Genomic DNA, 9,097 nt, shown 5'->3' on the forward strand with positions numbered 1-9,097 from the left:
AAATAAGGAATTAATTAATGACAAATATTTAGCTGATTTTGAAGACATAAATATTAGGAAAATAAGTGAATGACTATTTTATCCAATGTGAACTCTATTTTAAAAGGGTAAAAAAGGCGAACGACATTTCGCTAAGGGTTTTCGTGCTTTTAATATAGTATAGATTAAGACGTATGAATCTGAATACACATATGAATATCAAGATGTGTATTAAGATTAAGACATCTAAATCTGAATACAAATCTGAATATATTAAGATGAATATTAAGATCTGAATACTAAATAATTTAGACTGTTTGATTTTAACATTTGAAGGTATAAAATTTATCTTTATTTGAAAATAAATAAACATAAAATTCAAATGAAATACTAACTAATCTAATGTTCTATCAATAAAATATATAATTTTTTAAAATATGATAGTTGTTGGTGGTGATGGCTAACGGGTGAATGCCGACTAGAGACGGTGGTAGTTTTGGTTGATGATGGTGGTTCATGCTAGTAGCTAGTGGTGATTGGTAGTGGTGGCGATTATGATTGAGGATGGTGGTGATAGTTAATACTGGCAAGTAGTGGTGGTAGTAGTTGTGACTGAGGAAGGTGGTGGGTGGTGGTGGTAGGTTATAATGACGGGCAGTGCTAGCTGTGGTTGTTGATGGTGATGCAGTGGTCAGTTGAGGTGGATGAGTGTTGATTGTGCGTGAGAATAATGGTGGTGGGAGTGGTGGGGATAATGGGTGGTGATGGTCGATAATGGTGGCGGCTATGATTGAGGATGATGGTGGCGTGGAGGTGGTGGTGGAGTGGTGGTGGTTTAGTATGGTGGTGGTGGTGGCGGCATGGTGGTAGTCGATAATGACAAGCGGTGGCGGCAATTAATAATGAATATGTAATAGCATCTTAATGAAATTAAGTCTCTGTTATAGATCTTAATCATACAAACCTATTCAGACCCATTAAATGGTTGTGAAGTAAAAAAAATACTTATATGATTGAGATCTGAATAATTAAGATTCATACTTTAAAAACAAACGCATTTAATGTTTGAGATCTAAATAATTAAGATTCATACCTGCATTAAGTGCAAATGAATGAGACCTAAGAGCCCTTTTTAGAAAGGGAAAAGGTCCAAATTTGCCCTCTACTTTAGTAAATTGTCCACGTTTATCCCTAGTTCTACTATCCATTCAAATATGTCCCTACCGTTAATAAAGTAGACAAAAATATCCTCAATCCTAACAGATGTCCACTGTGGCAAGGGACCCCTCAATTAAAAATGCCTTGTAATTATCTTTTTCCTTCCAATTTATTCTTTTTCCTTTTTTCTTTTTTCTCTCTCATTTTCCCTACCATCAAAATTCTTTAACTTTCTGTCTCTCGCACTCCACCAATAGTTAGTAATAAAATTTTGCCGGAAAAAATAGTGTCGGCGTCGCTGCAAATTATTGACATATCTGGGGTGTTGACATAAACACTACTTCAAGTCCATATCAACCATAAACACCTACCAGACCTGCACCTTCTCAATACACATATCTGCTACCTCTTTTTCACCTTCTCAATACACCAAAAATATTCCTTTTGAAGATTGTATTAGTCGGATACCCCCTCTCCATTTTTTTAACTTTTTATTTTTTGTCTTTTTCGCTTTTTTTATTTATTTTGTTGTTATTTTTCACTTTTATCATGACTCAAGCTCATGACACGCATTGTCCGCTTTGGACCTAGCCACATAGATTTGTCTTTCGGGCTATGTCGGATCAAGTCCCAAAAACGTGCGTACCATGTGAACTTGTGTAATGCCTTATAAAGCTCTTGACTTTCCTCTCCCATTCTGATATGGGATTCGCCTAAGGTGACATGTGCACACATTCTTCAAAAGCTTTTCAGTATAAAGCCTGGCAGCCATGCTCGACCCGTCCTCATTATTCTGTCTAGCGTCATGGGCATCACATTTACCCCTCTCCCGGGATTCAGCATCCTTACTGAGGTTTGCCCCACTATCGTACTAGGGGAGATTCAACTCTTATATCATATTGTCACGCCAAGCGTATGGCACGTATTATTCGCTTTTGGCCTAAGACAGCACGGATTTGTCCTTCGGGCTACGCCACATCGAGCCCCAAAAGTGTGCGTACTAGTGAACTTGTGTCATGCCTTATAAAGCTCTTCACTTTCCTATCCTATTCTGATGTAGGATTCACCTAAGGTGACATGTGCACCCCTTCTTCAGAAGTTTCCTAGCCCAGAAGCTTGCTAGTCATGTTTGACCCGCCCTCTCAGCCCAACCTCCATCATGGGCATCACAAACTTTATTTTTTAAACAAAATATTACAGTCTTTTTTAGTTTTTATTTTATTTTTTGTAGTTATTTTTTTCTTTCTAATAACAATTCCTCACTCTGTTTCGCTTTATGTCTTAATTTTTTATGATTTGCTGTATTTTTTATTTTTATTATTTTAATTTTATTCTTTCCAGTAAAATCTCTTCGTTCAAACTAATTGTCACCTTTTCACTTTCTTTTAAGTTTTTCTATTTTATGGTTATTTTTTCACTTTATTTCTTTTCTTTCTAATAAAATTTTGCACTTTTTATAAGTTTTTATTTTTATTTTTTTGTAGTTATTTTTTCTTTAAGTGATTTATTTTTTATTCCATTTTTTATTCTTTCTATTACTAAACCCTCACATTTTAAATTTTATTTTTTTTTCTTGATTTATTTTATGTCTTTATTTTTCTTAAGTTTGTTCATTCCAATAAAATCTCTTCGACCAAGATATCTGCCATTTTTTTTCTTTTATTATTATATTTTATCTTAGTTTTTCCTATTATTTTTTATTAAATTCTTCGTGCAAAATATTTATCATTTTTTCACTTTTGTTTTTGTTCTTTCTATGTAAACAACTACGTCCTAAAATTATATTGGGATACTTTTTATACAATCATTAGACGATTATAATTACTGAGAGTTGCAATATTACTATGACGACTCGATAAGTTATTTTGAGTACTAGCCTTATTCTTTGTGTTCCGAGACCTCTATTTGCTCCATTTGATATTTTTTGATTTGTGTGCGTGGTCCATGTCATTTTTCGGGAAGTTTTTACGTAAAAAAATTTGAAGAAAAAGTGATTTTTGGCTTAAAATGACATCTAATTGTCCACGGTCAACATTCTTGGTAAACAACCTTGGATCGGTGTTTTGAAGATTCTGGTTGGTTCGTATAATGTTTTTGGACTTGTAAGCACTCTTGTGTTACACCCCACACATAAAATAAAGTTTGGTAAGTGTGGCTTATTGCATGGCCAATCAGCTGGCGACGCGTTTGAGGCCAAAAGGTGGTTACACGTTTGAGTAGGCTTGCGCCAAATGTCTCACCGAACGCTGCAATCGGGGCGGGGCGACCCATCTTGTATGTGAAGCGACGGATGTTTCAATGCTTAGTATACATTTATAAATGAAGTATGGCTCTTTCTCTTTCGTTCCAGGAGTGCCACTCATTATAATTCACCAAAAACGCTCCCACCTCTCCTTTGAAGTTTCAAATAAACTAAACTCAGTCAGAGGACGATTCTATTAGGATTTAGCTTAAAGAAACTTGGAATCGTTGTTGTAACATCTATCATCTGGTGGTACTGATTCTGAAGATTCATTAGAGGCAAAGTTAGCCCCATAGAAGTGTAGCTAGTTCTTCAACAAGGTATGTAGGGCAACCTTTTTTCTTGGCATGGTGTAAGTCTCTCATTCCTCATAAATGATTCTTGCACTGTAAGGTTTGGTAGTTCTAAGGCCTCTCAATGATGTTATTTTGTTCTTGTGCGTTCCGACTAGTAGCGTTTCTTTTAAAGTCTAAATTGTTTCCATTTGGTATCATGTGGTCGGAGAGTATGATTCATTATGGGTTTAAACTTATTATCTCTTGAAACTGCTACTGCATTGCACTTACATATATGTATCTAATTTACTTTAACGAGTCGTGTTATAAGCGGTCTGGTACGGCAGCTATTGTGCAACCTCTAAGCAGTTGGGTATGATGAGACATGATATGAGATATTACCGAGTCCTTACGTAGCCGGGTACGATGATGTGTGATGTGAGGCTACCGAGATTCACTTGAGACCGAGTACGATCGAGACTTCCGGAGGCCGCGTACGACTGAGTCCTCTATGAGGTCGGGTATGGAGTGACGTGTTGTGTAAGGTTACCGAGTCCTCTCAAGGACGGTTATGCCGAGTTCTGCAAAGACCGGGTATAGCCGAGAACTCCTGAGGATGGGTACAACCGAGTCCTCTATAAGGCTAGGTAGGGAGTGAAATATGATTATATACCCCAAAGAGTGGCTGAATGTGTGTTTGTGTGTATGTATGGTGACTAATGCATGTCCCCGAAGAGTGGCTTGGTTTTACAAGAGCTTGCATACATTCATGATACTTGGTTTATATCTTTCACAACTTACACCCCCGGTGGTTTGTCTTTGATATTCAAGTTGAAATCACGTATTCATTCGCCCATAATGGTTGTATCACATTTTTATATAAAGCTGTGTCAAAGATATTCATTCGCACATAATTGCTGTATTTGGATACATACAACCTATGAGAGCTTGGATACAAGCTAGAAAAATACATTCAATGTGTAAAAACCAGAATACAATAATCAAATAGCTCAATCGTACATTGTATCAAAAAACAATAACATTGAGAAATAAAGTCAAATACAACTATATTCTCTAGCATACACTATGAAAAAAATATTTTAGCAGACTGTATCTGTTGTCGCTACTGTGTTAAAATACAAAATTAGAAAGACTGTTAGAAGATAAACTGGAAAAACAGTAAACTATAAAAAAAATATTCCGAGTCCACAATTCGCTTGTGCGTCCTTAAGGAATTTTAACTCCCTCACACGTTGCCAAGGCAATGGATTAAATCCTCCTAGGATGAAATGGAATAAACCTTCCTGCAACAGTGGCAATACAAACTGCAGGATACCAACGAACTCAAAGAACGGAGCAAAATCACACTTATGAATTTGAGAGAGAGAGAGAGACTGCGAAGTAGAATGCAGTATTCAGAAGGAAGGAAGTTCTATAATTTTTCAGTGTCAAAAAAAGAAGCCATGCCTTAGAATTTATAGGCAATTATCGGAAGAGGTGTGATGTCTGTTCAGGAAAAAGTATCTGTTCAGGAGGAAAAACAACGTTTAGCAAAGGCAGCGTGGATTTGAATTCCAGTTAATTCCTTTAATGAACTGACTGGCATTTAATTAATTATTAAATAATTAATTAAATAAATTTTATCCAAACAATAATCTTATTGATCGATCATTTGACAAATCCAAATCCAAATCCAAAGCCAAAGCCGAAGCCGAGCCGAGCGAGCGACGACGACGGCGCGAGGGTTCATTCTCTTCAACTCCTTTTAAGAGCTCTAAGAAGTGATCCTATATATATATATATATACACACAAATGTAGTTGTCCCTCACCAATGAGGGACAAAGTTCATGACAAAAGCTCACTTGATTCAAATTTTCATTTTCCTCCATTTTATTTCCCACCATTTCCCAATTCACACTCTTAGACTTTAAAGCCCAATGCTTAAAGTCTTTAAAGCCCTATGCTTTAAAGTCCAACAATCCCCCACATGAATGGGAATGGTTGTAACAAGAATGATCATAGATGAAAGCTGTGTGATTTGCAAGTAAGGATTAATTGCATCTGGATAAGTAGGTTTTCCTTTGAACTTTCCGTAGTGAACATATGTCGGATATACTCGTCAATCGGTAGATTTGATATCTTTGAACCGTCGAACTTTAGTGTATACCTAGACAACCATATGTCACACAACCAACCCTTAACCGTCTTTTGGTTCTCATTGTTGTGTTCGTTTCATCCATGAACACCGCCTGGTTTCATAAGTGCGTAGAGAATTGGCCTTACAGAATTCTCATTGAAGCGGCTTCCACTTCACACTTACATAGGTGATTCCTAAACGTGTAATCCTTTTTGACACTATTTGGTAAGTACCACATCAAACTTAGGTAATCATTAAAGAACGTGTAAAGTTCTATCCTTGTTACTGACCATTGTCTTCATCACGAGAAGGGACCAAAGATTTTACTTTGACAATATTGAACCGGTCAATCACAAATTTGTTTGAGCTCCTTGAACCTAGATCTCGGAATATCCAAAATTCTAGGTAGAGTTACCGTCATGTTGACTTGTCCTCGGCCATAGTCCCATTCCCTTAGATGACTTCTCAACTCCTTCTCTAGTTAAGCCTTTTGTAAGCGGATCCGCCACATTATCCTTTGATCTTACATAATCAATAGTGATAATTCCACTAGAAAGTAGTTGTCTAACGGTGTTATGTCTTCGTCGTATATGACGAGACTTTCCGGTATACATAACGCTCCCTGCCTGTCCTATTGCAGCCTCACTATCGCAATGTATGCAAATGGGAGCCAAAGGTTTTGGCCAGAACGGAATGTCTTCTAAGAAATTTTGAAGCCATTCAGCTTCTTCACCAGCTTTATCCAAAGCTATAAACTCTGATTCCATTGTAGAGCGAGCAATGCACGTCTGTTTGGAAGACTTCCAAGATACTGCTCCTCCACCAACAGTAAAAACATATCCACTTGTGGACTTTGTTTCTGTTGAGCCGGTTATCCAATTTGCATCACTATATCCTTCTATAACCGCAGGATATTTATTGTAGTGCAAAGCGTAGTCTTGGGTATATTCCAAATATCCTAGAACTCGTTTCATTGCCACCCAGTGATGTTTGTTGGGATTACTTGTGAATCGACTAAGTTTACTTATTGCACAAGCTATATCAGGTCGTGTACAGTTCATGATGTACATTAAGCTTCCCAACACACGAGCATACTCCAATTGAGACGTGCTTTCACCTTTATTCTTTATAAGATGATGGTTTAAGTCAATTGGAGTTCTTGCACTTCTAAATTCCAAGTGTTTGAATTTTTCAAGTACCATTTTCACGTAATGTGATTGAGACAAAGCTAGACCCTGAGGAGTCTCTGGATTTTAATTCCTAGAATTACATCGGCAACTCCTAAGTCTTTCATATCAAACTTACTAGCAAGCATACGCTTAGTAGCTTGAATGTCGGCAATGTCTTTGCTCATTATTAGCATATCATCTACATATAAGCAAACAATGACTATATGATTTGGAACGTTCTTAATGTAAACACATTTATCACATTCATTAATCTTAAAGCTATTTGACAACATTGTTTGGTCAAATTTCGCATGCCATTGTTTGGGTGCTTGTTTTAGTCCATAAAGGGACTTAACAAGTCGATACACCTTCTTTTCTTTTCCCGGAACCACAAACCCTTCAAGTTGGTTCATGTAAATTTCTTCCTCTAGATCACCGTTTAAGAAGGCTGTTTTTACATCCATTTGATGGATTTGAAGACCATACAAGGCGGCTAACGCTATTAGCATCCGAATGGATGTAATTCTTGTTACCGGCGAGTATGTGTCAAAATAGTCAAGACCTTCTGATCACGCCCAACTCTAGTTCTAAAAAGGATAAGCGGTCGCTGCAAATATAATCCGGTCTAAAAGTCCGGAGTCGAATCCCACAGAGAACTAAGGCTTAGTTGTATTAGTTTAATATCACCAAGAAGATAAGATTGAACAATTTTCTAAATTATAAAGATTGCGACTAAAACTGAAAATAAATAAACAGCTGAAAACTAACTATGCTTGAATTGTAAACAATTGGAATAAAGGTCTAAGGTAATGGTTTCCCCCGTTGTTGATTTCCTTAGTTGTATGTTTCTTATAGCTTTGACTTAGTTGCCTCTATCAATCATGAACTCTCCAGATATCATAAATCTCTCTCAAGCAATTATGATAATTTACTAGACGTACTCTCTCAAGCTACGCTAGCTAGATTCGCATTACAGTTCACTTAGATCGCACTCGAGGTATCGTTATCTCTAATCCAACCTCTAAACCCTCGGTTATGACTCTCGCCTATACTCCGGGAGTGATGTTGTTCAAACAACTATCTAAATATGCAATCTCTCTCAAGCAGATACATAATAAATAGGAACAGCTAATTGAGGATCCTTTCAATTAACCAAAATCAAAACGCAGTTGAACAAATAGAGATTAACAACCAACTCAAAACTATATTAATATAACAATCAATTCATCCCCAACGGGTTTCACCCAAAACCTTAGATTAAAAGATTTAGCTACTCATAACGATGATCAAAACTACAAAAGAATTCATAGTCATTGATAAAAGAACAATTAGGGAGATAAGAATTGTTTCTCAAGTTGCCTCCTTGCCTCTCTTGTCTTGTTCTAAACCCTAAAACTTATCTTCCGCTCCTTTGGACGAACTAAACCTTTTATAGGTTGAGGGGATTGGTCTTGAACTTCCAAAAATATCCTTCAGATCAGTTTTTTCGTCTGGACTAGCGCGGCCGCGCTAAGGCCGCGCTAGTTGGGTTATATTCTGTCTCCGTCCGCGTCAGGTACGCAGTCGCAGTTTCAATCGCGTTTTTGACCATGTTACCTTTGGAATTTGGAAAAACGTAAAACATGAAAGTTGTAGCCATTTGAGTTAGCTTTCCAAAAATATATTGTGGAGCCCAAATGGAGTTCTGAGAAAAAAGTTATATCCATTTTACTAGACAGTGCGCGATATGCCTACTCGATTCTTCATTCGCTCTAACTATCATCCGTTGACTCCCAAACACGATCCCGGCTTAATTACTTGAGCTTTTACTCAGACTTCAAAGCTCCAAATCACTTGAATTCATTCCATAATATCTACATACCTCGAAATATCCTACAAGGCATAAAACACACAGTTAGCGCAAGACACTAGTGATTAAAGCTCAAACTCAATTAAAGTGCAGTAAATTAGAGTGTAATAAGCGACTAAAATACGCAATTATAGCCTATCATCAACACCCCATACTTAAATCATTGCTCGTCCTCGAGCGATCAAACTACAATTTTTCATAGACACGACCTTTTTAAACAATTCTCCTAACTCATCACACCAAGAGTATTTAAAATAGACTAAGCACAAAAGCGTAACATCTTCACC

The sequence above is a fragment of the Nicotiana attenuata genome, unplaced genomic scaffold (assembly GCF_001879085.1).
Source record: "Nicotiana attenuata strain UT unplaced genomic scaffold, NIATTr2, whole genome shotgun sequence".
Taxonomy (NCBI): Eukaryota; Viridiplantae; Streptophyta; class Magnoliopsida; order Solanales; family Solanaceae; genus Nicotiana; species Nicotiana attenuata.